This window comes from Pelobates fuscus, chromosome 3, assembly GCF_036172605.1.
Source record: "Pelobates fuscus isolate aPelFus1 chromosome 3, aPelFus1.pri, whole genome shotgun sequence".
Lineage (NCBI taxonomy): Eukaryota > Metazoa > Chordata > Amphibia > Anura > Pelobatidae > Pelobates > Pelobates fuscus.
In genome coordinates, this window is record NC_086319.1 from 411020681 (window position 1) to 411043895 (window position 23215).

The following is a 23215-nucleotide window of genomic DNA, read 5'->3' on the forward strand; positions in this document are numbered from 1 at the left end:
AGCCAGTGATCTGAGATCATTGGCTGACACATACTAACAGTGATCACAGTGACTGGCTGTCACTGTGATCACCTCCTACAGATCGCGGTAATTGGCCACAGGGGGATGCCTGGGAGGTACAGGCATGCCCCCCACCGCGATCTGTAGGGGGCTAATGGCTGACACATAGCCAATGGGCTGACACATAGTAACACTGATCGCACTGACAGGCTATGGCAGCCTGTCAGTGTGATCAGACTGCAGCCTGACAGTTCAGATCACGGTCACTGACCCCAGGGGGGCTGCCTGGGGGGCCAGGCATGTCCCCCGACCGCGATCTGCTGCAGAAGAATGCGGCCGGCTCCATGTGTCAGCCGATTTGAAATCGGCTGACACATGGTAAATACCGATCGCAGTGACAGCCTGTCACTGCGATCGGAAGCTGCAGACCGCGGTCCCCAGGCACAGGGGGGCTGCCTGGGGGGCCAGGCATGCACCCCGACCGCGATCTGCAGCGGCCATGTTCCGCCGGCCACGTGGGGCTGAAGACCGCCCAGGACGTACTATGCCGTCCTGCGGCGTTTAGAGCCGCCCAAATAAAGACGGCATAGTACGTCCTGCGGTCTTAAGGGGTTAACAAACATTTACAAGAACATGTTATGCACATCATAGAAACAACGTGAACCTCTTTAAAGCCACAAACTTAAGACAAAAAGTATGTACACACAATGTGTAAGGGTTTGAAAGAATATTCTGAATCCTTACATGTTTACTTTATCGTTTGTTTGATTTTTGTGAACCATATATAAACTACAAGCAGCGTGAAAACTATAAAAACTCAAGTGGCCATGCTGATCAAATTAAATAGTATGCTTTACACAGCGAATAAGGGTGATGTCACAGCACAACGGGAATCTAACAGGGGAAGAGGTGAAAGTCATCCTCCCCCTCCCACGACCCCGCCATATCTGCCAAGTGACCCTATGTAGGGGTAACAGTCTCTATTCTGCTCTGTGTCAGTGTGTATCATGGTCTCTGAGGACGGGGAACAGTCTCTATTCTGCTCTGTGTCAGTGTGTATCAGGGGCTTTGAGGACAGGTGTCAATGTTAGGTGATTTCTGCCCTTTATGGATTAAAAGCAGACTCTGCATCAACTGTGTAATTTTCCATGGGAGTTTTGCCATGGATCCCCCTCCGGCATGCCACAGTCCAGGTGTTAGTCCCCTTGAAACAACTTTTCCATCACTTTTGTGGCCAGAAAGAGTCCCTGTTGGTTTTAAAATTCGCCTGCCCATTGAAGTCAATGGCGGTTCGCGCGGTTCGCCGGTTCGCGAACATTTGAGGAAGTTCGCGTTCGCCGTTCGCGAACCGAAAATTTCGGGTTTGCGACAACACTACTAATGATTTAGGTAAACTAGAAAAATGGTCGGAGTTGCGGCAACTGACATTTAATGTGGATAAGTGCAAGATAATGCATCTTGGACGGAAAACCCAAGGGCAGAGTATAGAATATTTGAGTCCTAACCTCAACATCTGTGGAAAGGGATTTAGGGGTGATTATTTCTGATGACTTAAAGGTAGGCAGACATTGTAATAGAGCAGCAGGAAATGCTAGCAGAATGCTTGGTTGTATAGGGAGAGGCATTAGCAGTAGAAAGAGGGAGGTGCTCATGCCATTGTACGAACACTGGTCAGACCTCACTTGGAGTATTGTATGCAGTACTGGAGACCGTATCTTCAGAAGGATATTGACACCTTAGAGAGAGTTCAGAGAAGGGCTACTAAACTGGTTCATGGGTTGCAGAATAAAACTTACCAGGAAAGGTTAAATGATCTTACCATGTATAGCTTGGAGGAAAGACGAGACAGGGTGGATATGAAACATTTAAATACATAAAGGGAATCAACATAGTAAAAGAGGAGACTATATTTAAAATAATAAAAACTACCACAGCAAGAGGACATAGTCTTAAATTAGAGGGACAAAGGTTTAAACATAATATCAGGAAGTATTACTTTACTGAGAGGGTAGTGGATGCATGGAATAGCCTTCCAGCTGAAGTGGTAGAGGTTAACACAGTAAAGGAGTTTAAGCATGCGTGGGATAGGCATAAGGCTATCCTAACTATAAGATAAGGCCAGAGACTAATGAAAGTATTTAGAAAATTGGGCAGACTAGATGGGCCGAATGGTTCTTATCTGCCGTCACATTCTATGTTTCTATGTTTCTATGTGTCCAATATCTGGGAATACAGACCTTTATTGCCATTAATATATTTGTTAGCAGATATTTTTCAAATTTCGTTAAACCAGTGATATTCAAATTAAATAGAAACTTCTCAGGAGTCAATTCTAATAGCTTTAGATCTAGATCTTTAAAAAGTTGTAATATAAATTTATTGATCGAACTTAAATTTGAACAATCCCACCAAATGTGTTTAAATGTCCCAATGTCCTTATTACATCTCCAGCATTGATTTGAGTATTGAGCTTTAAATTTACATAGTCTAGTGGGAACTAGATACCATCTATTTAAGATTTTTTTAAAATTTCTAAAATATTTGTACAATGTACTGATTTTCTGAGATGGTCTATAGCAGTGATGGCGAACCTTTTTGAGCCCGAGTGCCCAAATCGCAATACATGCCAACTTTTTTTTCCTTAAAGTGCCAACACGGCAATTGCGTGTGTGTGTGGGGGGGTGCGTGAATTGCGTGTGTGTGTGTGTGGGGGGGGTGTGTGTGTGTGTGTGGGGGGGTGCGTGTGTGGGGGGTGGGGGGTGCATGTGTGTGTGTGGGGGGGTGCGTGTGTGTGTGGGGGGGTGCGTGTGTGTGTGGGGGGGTGCTGTGTGTGTGTGTATGAGGGGTGCTGTGTGTGTGTGTATGAGGGGTGCTGTGTGTGTGTATGAGGGGTACTGTGTGTGTGTGTGTATGAGGGGTGCTGTGTGTGTGTATGAGGGGTGCTGTGTGTGTGTGTATGAGGGGTGCTGTGTGTGTGTCTGTATGAGGGGTGCTGTGTGTGTGTGGGGGGGGGTGCTGTGTGTGTGTGGGGGGTGCTGTGTGTGTGTGTGTGCTATGTGTGCGTGGGGGGGTGCTGTGTGTGTTTGGGGGGGTGCTGTGTGTGTGTTTGGGGGGTGCTGTGTGTGTGTTTGGGGGGGTGCTGTGTGTGTTTGCGGGGTGCTGTGTGTGTGTTTGGGGGGTGCTGTGTGTGTGTTTGGGGGGTGCTGTGTGTGTGTTTGTGGGGGTGCTGTGTGTGTATGAGGGGGGTGCTGTGGGTGTGTGTGTGTGTGTGTGTGAGGGGGTGCTGTGTGTGTGTGTGAGGGGGTGCTGTGTATGTGTGAGGGGGGTGCTGTGTGTGTGTGTGTGAGGGGGGTGCTGTGTGTGTGTGTGAGAGGGGGGTGCTGTGCGTGGGGTAGGGGTGCTGTATGTGTGTGTGAGAGGGGTGCTGTGGGGGGTAGGGGTACTGCTGGGGGGTAGGGGTACTGTGTGGGGGGTAGGGATACTGCTGGCGGGGTATGGGTACTGCTGTGGGGGGTAGGGATACTGTGTGTGGGGGGTAGGGGTGCTGTGGGGGGGTAGGGGTACTGTGTGTGGGGTAGGGGTACTGCTGGGGGTGGTAGGGGTACTGCTGATGTGGTAGGGGTACTGCTGATGGTGGTAGGGGTACTGCTGGGGGGATGGTAGGGGTGCTGGGGGGATGGTAGGGGTGCTGGGGGGTAGGGGTGCTGTGGGGGTAGGGGTACTGCTGTGGGGGAGTAGGGGTACTGCTGTGGGGGAGTAGGGGTACTGTTGTGGGGGAGTTGGGGTACTTCTGGGGGTTAGGGGTACTGCTGGGGGTGGTAGGGGTACTTCTGGGGTGTAGGGGTACTGCTGGGGGTGGTAGGGGTACTGCGGGGGTAGGGGTACTGTTGTGGGGGAGTTGGGGTACTTCTGGGGGTTAGGGGTACTGCTAGGGGTGGTAGGGGTACTTCTGGGGTGTAGGGGTATTGCTGGGGGTGGTAGGGGTACTGGGGGGGTAGGGGTATTGTTGTGGGGAATAGGAGTACTGCTGGGGTGGTAGGGGTACTTCTGGGGGGGTAGGGGTGCTGCTGGGGGGTGGGGTGGTGCTGTGTGGGGTAGGGTGCTGTGGGGGGGTAGGGGTGGTGCTGGGGAGATAGGGGTGGTGCTGGGGGGGTAAGGGTACTTCTGGGAGGAGTAGGGGTGCTGTGTGTCAGTATCCCCCCCCTCCCTCCTTCTTACCTTTAATGAAGTGGGGGGGAGACACAGCCATCCCTGGTGGTCCGGTGGTGGTACCGTCACCCCTGGTGGTCCGGTGGTGGCAGGCAGTGCTTCCGTGCCGGGAGGCAGGGGGAGGGATCTGTGAAGCAGCTCCCCTGTCCTCCCGCGCGATGCTGTGTGGAGCGTTGCCATGGTAACGCTTGGCAACGCTCCACACAGCATCGCGCGGGAGGACAGGGGAGCTGCTTCACAGATCCCTCCCCCTGCCTCCCGACACGGAAGCAGTGTAGGCGCCTGCCGTTTCGGGCAGGCAGGCGCCTACTCTGCAGTGATGGCGGACCTGTGGCCACGTGCCCACAGAGAGGGCACGGCGTGCCACCTGTGGCACGCATGCTATAGGTTCGCCATCACTGGTCTATAGACTCTATCCATAGATGATAAGGAAAAGAATAATCAAAATCTTCTTCCCACTTTAAAATAGTATTTATTTTAGTTTCTGGAATAGATTTGTTAATGATCTGTCTAAAGGGGACTGATCTATTAATTGTGTTTTTTTTTTTAAATTACGATTATTAAATATGTAAACAATTTTATTATTGGGCAAATCGTATTTTTGTTGGAGATCCAGAAAGGTATTGGGAGAAATACTAGAGCCTAATTGACCACTTTTTGCTATACTTTTTTCTAGCCACTTGGTTAAGTCAAGGAGTTTTATGAACAGCTTGATCATTTCAAGTGGAGCATTGCACAAAATTTGGTTATGAGCAAGAAATAATATTTTTAGCAGATCAATTGATTTAAACATTTGTAATATTATCAAATAATCTATTTCCAAATTTGTAATCATTTTATTGTTGAGCCAGAAAAAAAGGAAGGGATCTATCCTACCACCATGTTTTCTCTCGATCTTATAGGGGATAGATGTCTCTGGTGAGTGAGTTTTAATATTATATCATCTGCAAATAAAGTTATTTTTTGCTCACTTTCTCCTGTTGGTATGCATGAGATGTTTTTAGATTTCATGATATATGCAGCAAGAGGTTCAACAGAAGAATGTACATCAGGGGGGCCAAAGGGCAACCCTGACGTGTACCATTCCTAAAGTTGAACCAATGTGTATTTATTCCGTTGCTATATACTTTAGCCTTTGGATACGTATATAATGACATGGCTAGATCCTTGAAAGCACCTACAATTCCAAATGCTGTCAATGTTTCATCTAAGAATTGCCAGCTCACTCTGTTGAATGCCTTTACCTTGTCGATATTCAAGTTTAAGTTAGCAATTTTCAGAAGCTTATCTCCTCCCAATCTTCCTCTTACAAACCCAGATTGATCGTTACTTAATAGATCAGGAATAGCTTCCCTTAGTCTGTTCGCTAAAATTTTAGATAGTATTTTTATATCTACATTTATAAGGGAGATTTATTGATTTTAGTGTGAGATTTGCTTTAGCTTTATGTTGTATCTCGCAAACACTGCCAGGAGCACTAGAGAAAACTTTGAGATAGTTGTTGTTAACTATTTGGAGGAATGATAATCCCACCCCTGTATTAAATATTTCCCACTCAAATATGTTGTAATTGACACAATGGCACTGCCACAGGTTAGGCACAGCACTAAACTAACCAGTATCACACTAGGATCAATTAATCACGCATTCCATCTCCCTCTCAATATTGGTGTATGTGTCAGTGGCTACGCACAGCAGTACCCTAAGCAGTTTCACACTGGACTCAATGACCCGGGCTATCTCTCTTCCACTCAGAGTTGATGTAAGTGGCTCTCTCTCACTCTAGGATCACAGAATGTCTTGTTTGGTGACAGTCCATATGGCGTATTGGAATTTGGGCATCACGCCTACATCTTAACCCCTGTTAATCATTGTTATAAGCTGTATACATTGCCCCTGTCTGTGAGCATAACGAGTATACAGAGAGAAGAAAAAAATACAATAATTCTATTTCTTTTATTCATTTGCAATTTTACCATTACTGGAATTTGCTAAATCTTTAATACATTTTAAAGAAAACAGAGAATGTCATGAAAAAAATACGAGCTATAAATCATTTCCAGGTGTATTTAATGGTGCAGATGCCAGAGAAGGGATAGTTCCCCTAAAGATCAATGTAGTAAGCTGGGAAATTCAAAGACGATGTGAGGAAACTGTGACATTAATGTTTTCTAGTCCAACTTTGAATTTATTCTCCAACATATTCATCCCAATGTAATTGTTTAATTAAAATACCTCTTTTCATTGCATTTATTTATTATCATTGCATTATGACATTTAGAACATTTGTATGCAGTCATGATTTACACCACGGCTAGGTGTTTTACTTCTCCATGCCCTGGGTTCTATTTTGTTCTTTGAAGTAGCTCTTAATCTCATTGTTAAATGTTTATTCTACAGGGAGTTAAGGCTGAACAACCTTTCTCCTATTGTAGTATTATAACATAGATCCCTGGTTCCAGTATAAGAAAAACGTTTTATCTTATGAAAGATATTTTAATAGAATTCATTTTACAAAAGTTTTTTTTTTTTTTTTTTTAAAGCTTTCTTGATATCTTTATTCCTCAGACTGTATATGATCGGGTTAATCATAGGAGTCACCACGGTGTATAACAAAGATGCAATTTTGTTGACAGACATGGATTTATTTTTGTTTGGAAGCAAATAAATTCCAAGTATGGTGCCATAAAATATAGAAACCACGGTGAGGTGGGAGCTACAAGTGGAGAAGACTTTTGATCTTCCATTTGTGGTGGAGATCCTAATCGCAGCCCGAATAATATATACATAAAAGACTGCAATACTTATAAGTGGAGTAATACTAACTGGTATACTAAGTATGAGATTTTCCAATTCAAGAAAACTGATGTCTGAACAAGAAAGTTCTAGTAGTGGAACAAGATCACAGAAGAAATGATCAATTACGTTTGGGCCACAAAACCGAAGTTGAATTGTTGATATTATTACAGCCAATTCAACAGAAATGCTTAACAGCCAAGTGATCATAACCATCATAATGCATACTATAGGGTTCATTAAAGTGCTATATCTTAGAGGATTGCAGATGGCCAGATATCTGTCATAAGCCATTATTGAGAGAAGAAAAAATTCAGAGGCTTCAGAGCAAGCAATAAAATAAAACTGAATAATGCAACCTGAAAAAGTCATAGTGCCCCCTTCATTATATATAACATAAAGTGTATTGGGGACAATGGCTATAGTTACAAGTAAATCAGAAATGGACAGTTGTGTTAGGAAGAAATACATGGGAGACTGGAGACTGCTGGTAGATGCCACCAGCCAAATAATCAGAATATTGCCACATACAGTCACAATAAGGAAGAGAGAAATACAAAATAAAAATAACATCTTGAAGTGTAGTAGATCCTGAAATCCAAGCAGAATAATCTCAGTGATGATAGTCTGGTTCATCACATTCATAGCATGACTGAAAAGACAGGGACCCATGTTTGCTACAATGTGATTTTATACAACCAAAAAAATACAGAGGATATGGCTGTGGATCTACAAAATCAGAAAGTATAATAGCGTGATACAATATAAAGTGCAGTAATATGTGCTGGCAATATTATACTCACAGAGTGAAGACTGACATTATCGCCTTAGGAAGCTTCCCCTTAGAATAATGGGGGGCTGATGCAGGACTCCTCTTCTGATGATAGCCGTCACACCAATATTTTATATAACAAGTATAAAATGATATACATAAAATAAACTGTAACAAAAAAAAAATATTTAATGTATCGTTTTAAATAAACATAGACAGTGACATGTGATTTTCATTGTAATGACATTTCATTAGTAAATTAAATATGTTAAAGTTAATCCGTTACCCTAACAAGTATTAAAATCACTGGCATATAATAACTTTTTATAAGAGGCTGATGATTATTAATATACATCTGACCTCCTTCTCCTCAGTGTATTATAAATCGTTTATACAGTTTTAGAAAAGTTATAGATATCATATCCCTTGCCCAAAATGTGCACATAGTAATTAACATTATCAATCACATTATAAAAATATATAGAAACATAGAAACATAGAAACATAGAATGTGACGGCAGATAAGAACCATTCGGCCCATCTAGTCTGCCCAGTTTTCTAAATACTTTCATTAGTCCCTGGCATTATCTTATAGTTAGGATAGCCTTATGCCTATCCCACGCATGCTTAAACTCCTTTACTGTGTTAACCTCTACCACTTCAGCTGGAAGGCTATTCCATGCATCCACTACCCTCTCCGTAAAGTAATACTTCCTGATATTATTTTTAAACCTTTGTCCCTCTAATTTAAGACTATGTCCTCTTGTTGTGGTAGTTTTTCTTCTTTTAAATATAGTCTCCTCCTTTACTGTGTTGATTCCCTTTATGTATTTAAATGTTTCTATCATATCCCCCCTGTCTCGTCTTTCCTCCAAGCTATACATGTTAAGATCCTTTAACCTTTCCTGGTAAGTTTTATCCTGCAATCCATGAACCAGTTTAGTAGCCCTTCTTTGAACTCTCTCTAAGGTATCAATATCCCTGAAGATAGGGTCTCCAGTACTGTGTACAGTACTCCAAGTGAGGTCTCACCAGTGTTCTGTACAATGGCATGAGCACTTCCCTCTTTCTACTGCTAATACCTCTCCCTATACAACCAAGCATTCTGCTAGCATTTCCTGCTGCTCTATTACATTGTCTGCCTACCTTTAAGTCCTCAGAAATAATCACCCCTAAATCCCTTTCCTCAGATGGTGAGGTTAGGACTCTATCAAATATTCTGTACTCTGCCCTTGGGTTTTTACGTCCAAGATGCATTATCTTGCACTTATCCACATTAAATATCAGTTGCCACAACTCTGACCATTTTTTCTAGTTTACCTAAATCATTTGCCATTTGGCTTATCCCTCCTGGAACATCAACCCTGTTACATATCTTAGTATCATCCGCAAAAAGACACACCTTACCATCAAGACCTTCTGCAATATCACTAATAAAAATATTAAAGAGAATGGGTCCAAGTACAGATCCCTGAGGTACCCCACTGGTGACAAGCCCAAGCTTCGAATATACTCCATTGACTACAACCCTCTGTTGCCTGTCACTCAGCCACTGCCTTACCCATTCAACAATATTGGAATCCAAACTCAAAGATTGCAGTTTATTGATAAGCCTTCTATGTGCAACAGTGTCAAAAGCCTTACTGAAATCTAGGTAAGCAATGTCTACTGCACCACCCTGATCTATAATTTTAGTTACCCAATCAAAAAAATCAATAAGATTAGTTTGGCATGATCTCCCTGAAGTAAACCCATGTTGTCTCTGATCTTGAAATCCATGTGTTTTTAGATGTTCAACAATCCTATCCTTTAACATGGTTTCCATCACTTTCCCCACTACTGAAGTTAGGCTTACTGGCCTATAGTTGCCCGACTCCTCCTTATTACCTTTCTTGTGAATGGGCACAACATTCGCTAACTTCCAATCTTCTGGGACTACTCCTGTTGCTTAAAAAGGAGAAATTATGTGCTTAAAAAGGAGAAATGAAGTAACTTTTTTATTTCCCTTTTAAAATACCCTTTCATAACGTTCTAGTAGATAAACAATATGATGTGCATTTATTGATCTACTGATGAAATACCGCCATCTCTGTCTATAACTGCTCTTCATCTAGTTCCCTTGAAAATCTGTTAATATGTATTTGTGATGCATCAAATCAATGAATTCTAACAAAGCAGTAATAAAACTAAAAATAGTTTTTAGAGGAATGATATAATCTTAAGGTTAATTCAGTAGGTTTTGGTAAACTAAATTGTGACAGAGCTCTGGAACTCCAACTGAATACATTTTCCAGGCCAATTTTCTCACTGCTACCAGGGTATACTGAAGCACTTCAGGCCCAGTGATAGCTCAGGAGAATCAGTAATGCAGGGGCCTGAACACGATTTTATTGCACAACAGCAATGTTGACATTTGCATCAGGAGTTCATCTATACAATGCAATCAACAATACAATTGTCCATCAGTCTGGGGACTTAAATACAGTATACCGAGCTAACACAATTGTCTCTCTGCTGTGCTCTCACAGTCCTAGAGGCGCATCACACAAAATGTCCTCCCGAGCCCCCTTTCCATGGACCTAACTCTCACACAATTTATATCCCTGGAAGCTCATCATCATGTGCCCTCACTCTCCAAATAGCACACTGACCTGAGAATGACTGTTAAAGCATTTTACAATTTTCCCAGGTCACAGCTGTTCTCCAATCTGGAAGGGAGTGCTCTTCAGCCCTAGCTATCCTCCAGTGCCTCTTTACCACCCCGACCTCCCCTCCACATATCACTCTATTAGGAGGTTTTGGGATCGAGCAACGCCCATTTAAAGATATTGCAGACCTTGGCACAGCACAGTCTGTGGCGAAACCGACCTCGCCACGTGTCCTTGGAGGGGGCTGATTGCCCGCCTCTTGTCTTTGGACTATGGACCAGACTTTATGGGAATGTGATACCCCAGATAGCCATACCATGGAGCCTATTCATATAATGAAAGACTATGGGAAAGACTTTAGCTCCATGGCAATTGTACTGTGTGAGTAGGATCTGCGCGCTATTCGGTAGTTTTGTGCGTGCAGATCCCAGCTATCTGGGGATAGGTGAAATGTCTGTGTGTTATGTGTAAATGTGACTTTATGTATTTTAAAGTGTTTTATGTCGTTTTGCAACCATGTGGTTAATGGAGTCTGCCTTTAGTCCTGGGTAATTGGATTACTTCTCCAATTAACTCCAGGGCAGAAGGGAGGAAACCAGGGTGCATTGTGGGGATGTTTTTCTGCCAGCCAGAAAGGAACAAAAGATACTTTTAGTAACTTTTGAACCCCTGGTCGGATTCATGCCATTTTTTAATATGTTGTTCCCCTGAATGGATTGATTGTGGATATGTATTTTTATGTGAATGTGATGTATGGTTTTAAAGTTATGAAAGTTGTGTAAAAGTATATTTTACACTGTATGCATAATGGGATTATGTGTCACACTAAGGGGAGGAGATGTGTGGGAGGTAACATCTATGTCATTGGTTCTTTTATGCCTCCCCCTGGGTGTGGCCTGTATGTGTGAGTTGGAAATAAAAGCCAGGCTGGATGAGCCAGTCCAGAGTTCCTGTTTCACCCTCAAAGTGATGTGTCGTCTCATTATTGGGGGAAGGATTTATTGCATGCTGTTCCAGTTGACTGCTAGGAGTACAAGCCTATTCGTATGGTTCCTATTCAATGGTCTACAGCATTCATATGCTTGGGAGAATTTAAAAGGTTTCTCGGATTCGGTGATTGTGGTGTCTGCCAGAGTGCTTGGAGTCCTCAGGAAGCACTAGGAGCATCCATTAACGGAGGTACCAGGTCGGGGTGCCAGGCGATCCGTTACACAGTCCATGATTTAAGGAAGAGTTCCAGAGTGTTTCATGGTATATCCCGGTCCAACACTCGATGTATAAAATGAGTCCAGACTTGAGATGCCCTCAAGTCTTTCTGGGAAGCTCCTTAAGCATCCAGGACCCCCATACACCATCCCACAGTGACAATAACCACCTTTAGAGGCTTCTGGTAACAGGCCCATAGTCTTTTGGCAGGAGGCTGGCTTTCAAGTCTTTCCAAAAGTTAGTTGTACAGGAACTTTCATCACATAAATTGTATCTTATATTAACCCCTTAAGGATGGCAGGCATTCTATGCCGTCCTTAAGGAAGCGGCTCTAAGCGCCGCAGGGCGGCATAAAACGCCCAAACCGTCCTTTGTACTTACCCGGTCGCCAGCGATCCCACGCCGGCGATCGCAGTATTGGGGACTCACCTGGGAGTCCCCCTCCATCCTCTTCGGCCTCCTGGGCCATGTGATCGCGAGGTCCTTGCGAGGACCTCGCGATAACATGGAGGGCATAGTTGTCCAAGGCATTGCCAGCAGGGGGATTGCCTGTATTGACAGGTACTCCCCCTGCTGTCTGAAAATAAATAAAATAAAAATGTAATCAGTGTAAAAATAAATAATATATACTTAGATCATATATATATCTATTATATATATGATCTAGGTATATATATACACATACACTGTCTAAGTGTATTTTAATACTAATATATATATAATTATAAATATATATTAATATCAAAATACATGTGCAATAATATTGATTAAAAAAATATATATATATATATATAATTTTCATTTTATATATTTATATATAATATAAAATAAAAAAACCTGTAAATACGTAAAAAAATGTAATTAAAAAAATAATAATAAAAATATATATATATATACAGTCAGGTCCATAAATATTGGGATATCCACACAATTCTAATCTTTTTGTCTCTATACACCAACACAATGGGTTTGAAATGAAACAGACAAGATGTGCTTTAACTGCAGACTTTCAGCTTTAATGTAAGGGTATTTACATCCAAATCAGGTGAACGGTGTAGGAATTACAACAGTTTGTCCATCTGCACTGTGAAGCGCCGTCCAATGAGTTCTGAAGCATTTGGCTGAATATGAGCAGATAATATTGCCCGAAACACTTCAGAATTCATCCTGCTGCTTTAGTCAGCAGTCACATCATCAATAAATATAAGAGAACCAGTTCCATTGGCAGCCATACATGCCCACGCCATGACACTACCACCACCATGCTTCACTGATGAGGTGGTATGCTTTGGATCATGAGCAGTCCCTTTCCTTCTCCATACTCTTCTCTTCCCATCACTCTGGTACAGGTTGATCTTGCTATCATCTGTCCATAGAATGTTGTTCCAGAACTGTGAAGGCTTTTTTAGATGTTGTTTGGCAAACTCTAATCTGGCCTTCCTGTTTTTGAGGCTCACCAATGCTTTACATCTTGTGGTGAACCCTCTGTATTCACTCTGGTGAAGTCTTCTCTTGATTGTTGACTTTGACACACATACAGTTACCGCCTGGAGAGTGTTCTTGATCTGGCCAACTGTTGTGAAGGGTGTTTTCTTCACCAGGGAAAGAATTCTTCGGTCATCCACCACAGTTGTTTTCCGTGGTCTTCCGGGTCTTTTGGTGTTGCTGAGCTCACCGGTGCGTTCTTTCTTTTTAAGGATGTTCCAAACAGATGATTTGGCCACACCTAATGTTTTTGCTATCTCTCTGATGGGTTTGTTTTGTTTTTTTAGCCTAATGATGGCTTTCTTCACTGATAGTGACAGCTCTTTGGATCTCATATTGAGAGTTGACAGCAACAGAATCCGAATGCAAATATCACACAACTCTGGACCTTTTATCTGCTCCTTAAATGGGATAATGAGGAAATAACACACACCTGGCCATGGAACAGCTGAGCAGCCAATTGTCTCATTACTTTTGGTCCCTTGAAAAGTGGGAGGTACATATACAAACTGTTGTAATTCCTACACCGTTCACCTGATTTGGATGTAAATAGCCTCAAATTAAAGCTGAAAGTCTGCAGTTAATGCACATATTGTTCATTTCATTACAAATCCATTGTGGTGGTGTAAAGAGCCAAAAAGATTAGAATTGTATCGATGTCCCAATATTTATGGACCTGACTGTATATATATATATATATATATATATATATATATATATATATATATATATATATATACAGGGAGTGCAGAATTATTAGGCAAATGAGTATTTTGACCACATCATCCTCTTTATGCATGTTGTCTTACTCCAAGCTGTATAGGCTCGAAAGCCTACTACCAATTAAGCATATTAGGTGATGTGCATCTCTGTAATGAGAAGGGGTGTGGTCTAATGACATCAACACCCTATATCAGGTGTGCATAATTATTAGGCAACTTCCTTTCCTTTGACAAAATGGGTCAAAAGAAGGACTTGACAGGCTCAGAAAAGTCAAAAATAGTGAGATATCTTGCAGAGGGATGCAGCACTCTTAAAATTGCAAAGCTTCTGAAGCGTGATCATCGAACAATCAAGCGTTTCACTCAAAGCAGGGTCGCAAGAAGCGTGTGGAGAAACCAAGGCGCAAAATAACTGCCCATGAACTGAGAAAAGTCAAGCGTGCAGCTGCCAAGATGCCACTTGCCACCAGTTTGGCCATATTTCAGAGCTGCAACATCACTGGAGTGCCCAAAAGCACAAGGTGTGCAATACTCAGAGACATGGCCAAGGTAAGAAAGGCTGAAAGACGACCCCCACTGAACAAGACACACAAGCTGAAACGTCAAGACTGGGTCAAGAAATATCTCAAGACTGATTTTTCTAAGGTTTTATGGACTGATGAAGTGAGAGTGAGTCTTGATGGGCCAGATGGATGGGCCCGTGGCTGGATTGGTAAAGGGCAGAGAGCTCCAGTCCGACTCAGACGCCAGCAAGGTGGAGGTGGAGTACTGGTTTGGGCTGGTATCATCAAAGATGAGCTTGTGGGGCCTTTTCGGGTTGAGGATGGAGTCAAGCTCAACTCCCAGTCCTACTGCCAGTTTCTGGAAGACACCTTCTTCAAGCAGTGGTACAGGAAGAAGTCTGCATCCTTCAAGAAAAACATGATTTTCATGCAGGACAATGCTCCATCACACGCGTCCAAGAACTCCACAGCGTGGCTGGCAAGAAAGGGTATAAAAGAAGAAAATCTAATGACATGGCCTCCTTGTTCACCTGATCTGAACCCCATTGAGAACCTGTGGTCCATCATCAAATGTGAGATTTACAAGGAGGGAAAACAGTACACCTCTCTGAACAGTGTCTGGGAGGCTGTGGTTGCTGCTGCACGCAATGTTGATGGTGAACAGATCAAAACACTGACATAATCCATGGATGGCAGGCTTTTGAGTGTCCTTGCAAAGAACGGTGGCTATATTGGTCACTGATTAGTTTTTTTATGTTTTTGAATGTCAGAAATGTATATTTGTGAATGTTGAGATGTTATATTGGTTTCACTGGTAAAAATAAATAATTGAAATGGGTATATATTTGTTTTTTGTTAAGTTGCCTAAAAAGTATGCACAGTAATAGTCACCTGCACACACAGATATCCCCCTAAAATAGCTATAACTAAAAACAAACTAAAAACTACTTCCAAAAATATTCAGCTTTGATATTAATGAGTTTTTTGGGTTCATTGAGAACATGGTTGTTGTTCAATAATAAAATTAATCCTCAAAAATACAACTTGCCTAATAATTCTGCACTCCCTGTATATATATATATATATATATATATATATATATATATATGTGTGTGTGTGTGTGTGTGTGTAAATTTGTTCTAACTGTATTTTAAAATTAATATATATATATATATATATATATATATATATATATATATATATATATATATATTGATATCAAAATACATGTAGAATGAAATAATATATGTGTATATATATAGATATATACACAAGTACATATCACTATATATATATATTTATAGCTATATATGAATAAAAATAATTGGTCACATATATATAATAATTCTACGTATATATTTATGTAATAATTTTACATAATTAGGTAATTTTATTAATTACAATTAGCAGGACGAGCCTGACAACCCAGGCCAAAAGTCCAGGGAATTTAATTTGCTAGCACTATATTTAACATGGGGGGTACTGTTTTACTCAGAAGACTTCGTTGAACACAAATATTACTGTTTCAAAACAGTAACATGTATTACAACAACGATATTGTCAGTGAAAGTGAAATTTTTGGCATTTTTCACACCCAAATGGCACTTACACAGACAATATAATTGTTATGATACATTTTACCATTTTTAAACACTAATATTTGTGTTCAGTGAAGTCTCCCGGGTATAACAGTAGCCCTCATGTACTGTTTTATGGTGTTTTCAAAAGGTAGAGAGTCAAATATAAGGCTTGTGTTTCAGTTTTTTCACATTGAAATTTGCCAGATTGGTTACGTTGCCTTTGAGACCGTACGGTAGCCCAGGAATGAGAATTACCCCCATAATGGCATACCATTTACAAAAGTAGACAACCCATTGTTTTGTTTTGTTTTTTTATAGATTTTTATTAAAGTATTTTTCTTTTTCACAATGAAAGACAATTATACTGGGCCTAAGAGATTCAATTCGTATATAATGTTACAGACAAATAAATATTTAGATAAATTATTACACATTATTTGGCATTATACAAAAACATATTATCACAATAATCACCTAGGAACCAGCATGAAGTAACACTTAAAACAAAATAAAAGACAAGAACCGTCACCAGAATTTAGAGCACATGATTTAGAGCACATGATCGATTAATTTCTTCGACATTAGTCTATATATCTCCACGTCTATTTTATATTTTATTTGATTTATCACTTTGTAAAATCAACATATATATCACAATAGAATACAGGTATAAAAAACTATCTAGATAGAGGGATGTCCAAATAAGCCCTTATATTTTTTTAACCAATCTTTCTACCATTGTTTCCTCTTCGACATAAAAGTCGAATTGTTGATCAGCTCATATTCCATTGACATTTGAAACATGACCTGATCGATCAGTAGCCGCTTATCAAACGGCTTTGATGATTTCCAATGTCTCGCAATGATAATTTTAACAGCGACTAAGCAGTGAATGGCAAAACAAACATCCTTCTGAGAATTAAAAATCAGATTTAGATGTAAAAGGGCCGAAGCGGCATTCTCCTCAATTCTATTTGTCGTCATAGCTGTAAAAATATTAAAAGCCCATGACCATAGATATTTAACAACAGGACAGGTCCACCATATATGTGTATAAGTACCTGGCTGACTTCCACATCTCCAACACGTTGGATCAGTAGAATCATATATTCTAGCCAGTCTGGCTGGAGTGTAGTACCACCTATATAAAACTTTAAAATGGCACTCAGACAAGTTAAGGCAGTGTATATATTTGTTTACCAGACTTAGAGAGGAATTCCACTCTTCTACAGAAATCTGCAAATCTAATTCTAATTCCCACGTTTTAATCAGTCTATGAGGGGATTCTTTAAGCACCTCCAACAAGGACGCTGCAACAGACGAGATCTTTCTGATAGATTGACTACGAAATATAAATTCCAATTTCTTTGCAAATATATTAGATGTTTTAATAACGTTTTTATAGATGAAATTTTTTAAGCGAAGGTAAGTAAAGATTTCTCCACGTGGAATGTGGAGAGTATCTATAATGATTTGGAAAGGTAAAATTTTATCTCCCTGCATAATATCTGCAATCCTGAGTTTATCAACATTATTCCAATACTTTAGCGAGAAGTCTTCTATCAGAATTTCCAATATATCAAGTGTACATGTTTTAGGTATAAGATTATTTATGCCTAGTTTTTTCTTGATATAAAGCCATTCTTCCAGAGTCTGAGATAATATCAACAAGCTGGTTAGGGGTGAATTCATAAGAGTGGTCCTTGTAATTGTCCACATAGAATGTTGTAATTTGTCCAAATGAGCCACTTTGGATTCTATAATATACCAGGGCTCAGAAACCTGTTTAAGGTCCTGGAGAAGATAGATATGCCTAATAATATTCGCTTGATAACTGTATACAATACTAGGGAAATTTAGACCACCGTTACTCAACTTTTTAGTTAGAATCTTTTGAGTAATTCTAGGTTTTTTGTAGTTCCAAATAAAATTATTAAAACTTGATTGAATCATTGCTAACCAGGGTACAGGGACTTTAAGTGGAATCATGGAGAACAAGTATAGCCATTTAAGTAGAATATATGAGTTAATAATATTGATTTTGCCTTGCCATGAAGTTTCTAAATTTCTCCATTTTTTAAGTTTGAGATTCATGTTACGGATGCAAATCAATATATTCCTCTCCATTATTCCAGCCGGCTTAGCAGTTATAACTAGTCCCAAGTAGTTTATTTCTAAATCTGTCCATATGAATTTGTAAGTGTCGGCTAAGATAGTGACTTGTTCACTATTCATATTCATGAATTTGTTAATATTTCATTTGAAATTTGAAATAATGGAGTATCTATCAATTTCAGACATTAAAGATTTCAAAGACGACTCTGGAGAGGAGAGCGTGAGTAGCGCATCATCCGCATAAAGAGATATTTTAGCATCCAGAGTGTTCATTTGAACACCTCTAATCAGTGGATTGTTCCTGATATTAATAGCCAGAGGCTCAATGGACAGAATATACAACAAGGGGGAGAGCGGACACCCTTGACGCGTACCATTCTTGAGTGCAAACCACCCTGCGGTAATATTAGGGCCCACAGTGCGAGCAGAAGGGGCGGAATACAAAGCCATTATGGCTTTGTGTATCCAGCCTGTAAACCCAAAAGCAGTAAGAACTTCAGCTAAGTAACCCCACCCGACCCTGTCAAATGCTTTTTCGGCATCTAGAGACAGGGCCAGGAGGGGAAACTGATCTCTATTGGCCAAGTCTACGATGTCTATTATTCTCCTAGTATTGCTAGATGCTAACCTACACGGTACAAACCCAATCTGATCCGGATGGATCAGAGTCGTAATTATGGACTTGATTCTCTCCGCGATTATAGCCGCATATATCTTCATGTCTACGTTAATTAGCGCTATAGGTCTATAATGACTAGGATCGGTGCTAATTTTATTTTGTTTTAGTATTGGAATAATATTTGCTTGTAGTAGTTCAGTTGGAAAGGACTCATTTATGGCTATTTGATTAAACATTTCCGTTAAATGTTTAGTCAATAAAAACTGCATACCGTATATACTCGAGTATAAGCCGACCCGAATATAAGCCGAGGCCCTTAATTTTACCCCAAAAAAGTGGGAAAATGTATTGACTCGAGTATAAGACTAGGGTGGGAAATGCAGCAGCTGCTGGTAAATTTCTAAATAAAATTAGATCCTAAAAAATTATATTAATTGAATATTTATTTACAGTGTGTGTATATAATGAATGCAGTGTGTGTATGAGAATGCAGTGTGTGTATGAGAATGCAGTGTGTATGTATGAGAATGCAGTGTGTGTGTATGAGTGCAGTGTGTGTATGAGTGCAGTGTATGAGTGGTGTGTGTGTATGAGTGCAGTGTGTGTGTATGAATGCAGTGTATGTGTGTGTGTGTGTGTGTGTGTGAGATGCAGAGTGTGATGCAGAGCCTTGGTGGGGGGTGGGCATTTTTATTTTTTATTGTTTCATTAAATGTTTTTATTATTATTATTTTTTTATTTTATTATTATTTTTTTTTTTTTTATTATTTTTTTTTTTCATTTTTTTATTATTATTAATGTATTTTGTGCATATACACTGAAGACGATAATACACACAGTGAAGTTTATATAATTGGCATTTATTAATTGTGCCTCCTGTTTCTCCAGAACTCCTGGAGCACATGCAGTTCTTCAGTACTATATATATAGCTTATGCTAGCTATCCTGTAGCCCTAGCAGAAGGAGTTAAACATTGAAAAACCTACAGCAAAGTGAACATCCAGCCCTATTAACATGTCTCTCCTGGGGGAACATCGCAGACAATGTCTTTGTTTAGTGGCAGATACTAGAGAGAGAGTTACACTGAGCAGCATCCGCACTAATCCTCAAATTTTTTCGTCCCCCCTCCCTGCTTGCTAGCTGGCCAGGGAGGGGGGCTCTCCTTCCCTGGTGGTCCAGTGGATGGGCACTGTGTAGGAGGGGGCTGTGGGGGCTGCAGAGAGATGTTACTTACCTTTCCTGCAGCTCCTGTCAGCTCTCTCCTCCTCCGCCGGTCCGTTCAGCACCTCGGTCAGCTCCCAGTGTAAATCTCGCGAGAGCCGCGGCCCCTGTCTGTATTATGGCAATGCAAATTGCCATAATACAGACAATTTACTCGAGTATAAGCCGAGTTGGGGTTTTTCAGCACAAAAAATGTGCTGAAAAACTCGGCTTATACTCGAGTATATACGGTATGTTTATAATACAAATTTGAAAAACCATCCGGACCCGGGGTTTTATTAATGGGTAATCTGTTTATTTGAAACTGAACTTCGTCCTCCGAAATGGTTTTATTTAAGTTTAATAAATACTGGTAGGTAACTTTTGGTATCTGCGTATCGAGTAAATATTTTTTGATATCGTTAGCCTTAGGGGACAGTTTTAAATTATACAAATCTTCATAGAATTGATTAAATCTTTCCCCTATTGAAGAAGGGGTCGAGTAGACCTTTTGACCGTCGATCAATTGTTCGACTCTATTTTTTGCATTATGATTTTGCAATCGTTTAGACAGATTTTTATTTGCTCTATTCCCCGTATGGTAATTATTTAGTTTTAATTTGTGAATATTTATTTTAATTTTTTGTTCGACCTTTAAATTTATTTGTTTTTGTAAACCATTTAACTTAGTTTTAATTTCTGCAGAGGGATTCTGTTTATTTAATTTCGATAGATTATAAAACTCGATATACAGGTCACTTAAAGTCTTTCCAGTTTTAATCTTCATAATGTGGGCTAATTTAATTAAATATCCTCGCATGACTGATTTATGTGTACACCAGTTATTTGCTGGAGATGTATCAGAGGAGCTATTTTCTAGCCAAAAATATTTTAGTAATTGGGTTAGTTCCTCCTTACTCTTTGGGTCATTAATAAGAGCATCGTTCAATCTCCAAGTATTTCGGACTGGGGGAGATTTATTTCCAAGCTCCATTAGTATAAAACTGTGATCTGACCAGATACTATCTTTAATTTCACTTGTATTACATAAAGGAATCAAATTTGCATCTAGTAAACAAAAATCAATCCGTGAATATGAACCGTGTACACAGGATTGGTGAGAGTAATCTTTATCAGTTGGATGTAATATTCTCCATATATCGTGCAGATTGTATTGTTTGCAAATATTATAGAGTTTTTTAGCCTGCTTAGTAGTTCTTTTATCGATTAAAGTACCAAATGTGTACAACTTGTCCATTTAAGGGTCAATCACACAATTAAAGTCCCCAGCTATAATTAGGTGACCTTTGTGTACTTTATCAACTTGCTTCATTATTGACAAAAATTTAGCCATAGGATCTACATTCGGCAAATACACATTGACTAAATTATAAACCATATTGTCAATGGCACAGACAATAATTATAAATCTGGCTTCTGTATCCAATTCGATATACTTGATTTCCACATTGATATTACTATTGAAAATAACTGCAACCCCTCTTTTTTTGTTATTCGTTAGTGAAGCATGAACAATGGTGGGAAACTTATCCCCTCCCCATTTCTGGGTAAGATCCTTTAGCCAATGGGTTTCTTGTATGAATGCCAGTTGTATATTGTGTTCAACTAGGGAGTCATACAATCTTCTCCTCTTTCTATTTGTATTTAAGCCTTGTGCATTTAAAGACATAAAATCATATCTTTTATAAAAAGTTTTCAAAAGTATTTGATGTCCTTGGTCCAGACGTCTGAAGTCAAAGATTTGGACAACTACTGTCATCAAGAATTTCTCCAAAGTATCGTGTGACACCCCATTGTATTGCAAATGGGGTATGTCCAGTCTTTTTTAGTAGCCACTTAGTCACAAACACTGGCCAAAATTGACATTCAATTTAGTTTTTTGCATTTTCAAATATTAACACTAATTTTGGCCAGTGTTTGTGACCAAGTGGCTACTAAAATGACTGGACATACCCTATTTGCAATACCTTGGGTTGTCTACTTTTGCAAATGGTATGCCATCATGGGGGTAATTCTCATTCCTGGGCTACCATACGGTCTCGAAGGCAACATAACCAATCTGGCGAATTTCAATGTGAAAAAAACTGAAAAATGTAACATGCTATATTTGACCCTGTAATTTCCAAAAACACCATTAAACCTATACATAGAGTGTACTGTTTTACACGTGAGACATCGCTGAATACAAATATGTGTATTTTATTGCAGTAAAATCAAACAGTAATATGACATTCACAGTTAGAATGTCACGTGGAACTAAACATTTTTTTTTAATTCTTATTTTCTCCCATTCTTTTATATTTTATTCATATTAAATTATGTTTTATACCTAAATATTTTATATTAAATGAAGGCCCTGTTTCCCCTGAATAAAATGATATATAATAAGTGTGGGTGCACATAAAATGAAAGAGGTGAATTATGCCTGAAAAGACATTTAGCGCAAATTAAAGTTTTTTTGTTCACGTTTTGTTTTTATCACAACGTGTACATTTGGCTCAGTCCTTAAGGGGTTAAGCTGTGACTCATAATAATTTATACTTTAGTAATCAAACCAAAGCAGCACTGTAAATTTATAAAAACAATCTATTTCATTTCATTCCATCACAAAAATCACAGAATAAAAGATCACTTTCTGATTAAGACAACAAATAGACCTTGAAGTAATATGAAAAAAGGTCTAAAGTGGTTTATTGCAGTAAGCTGTTACGACACTCACCGCCAGGTAGATGAAGCCGCCATTTAGTAGATAATCCCCTTCTCCAGAAATGCAGATTTAATCCAGCCGATCGTCAAAACTCCCAAACGGAGAATACGAACGCGGCAACTCCCGATCAGCAATTCAGTCGAACTCCTTCCACAGCTAGAAATAACGAAAGCGCTGTCCCAATAATAAATCCCTCCACAAACGAGACCAAGCTCCGTCTTGAAGGTCAAACAGGAATGTGTTTAATGGGGGCTACCTGCCCGGTATTTATGCAGGTCTTCACAAGGTGGACACTCCCCTAGGGGACCTTGTGGAAGACTGTAAAACATATTGGACAGTAGCCAATCGCAGTGGCTTCAACATAAGCCCTTCCCATCTTACCCATAAATTCTTCTTCTCTATCCCGGAGATAATTAGGAAGAAACCCAATTATCTCCCAGGATAGAGACAATCGCCATTTTAAAATACAATAAGAAAAATACATTAAAATACATAACTGAAGAAATACCAAATGAATATGGTTCGTGTAACGTATCCCCAGATAGCCTGGATCTGAGTGCATATTTCTACCGAATAGCGCTCAGATCCGATGTACATAGTTCAATCGCCATGGAGTCAAAGTCTTTCACAAG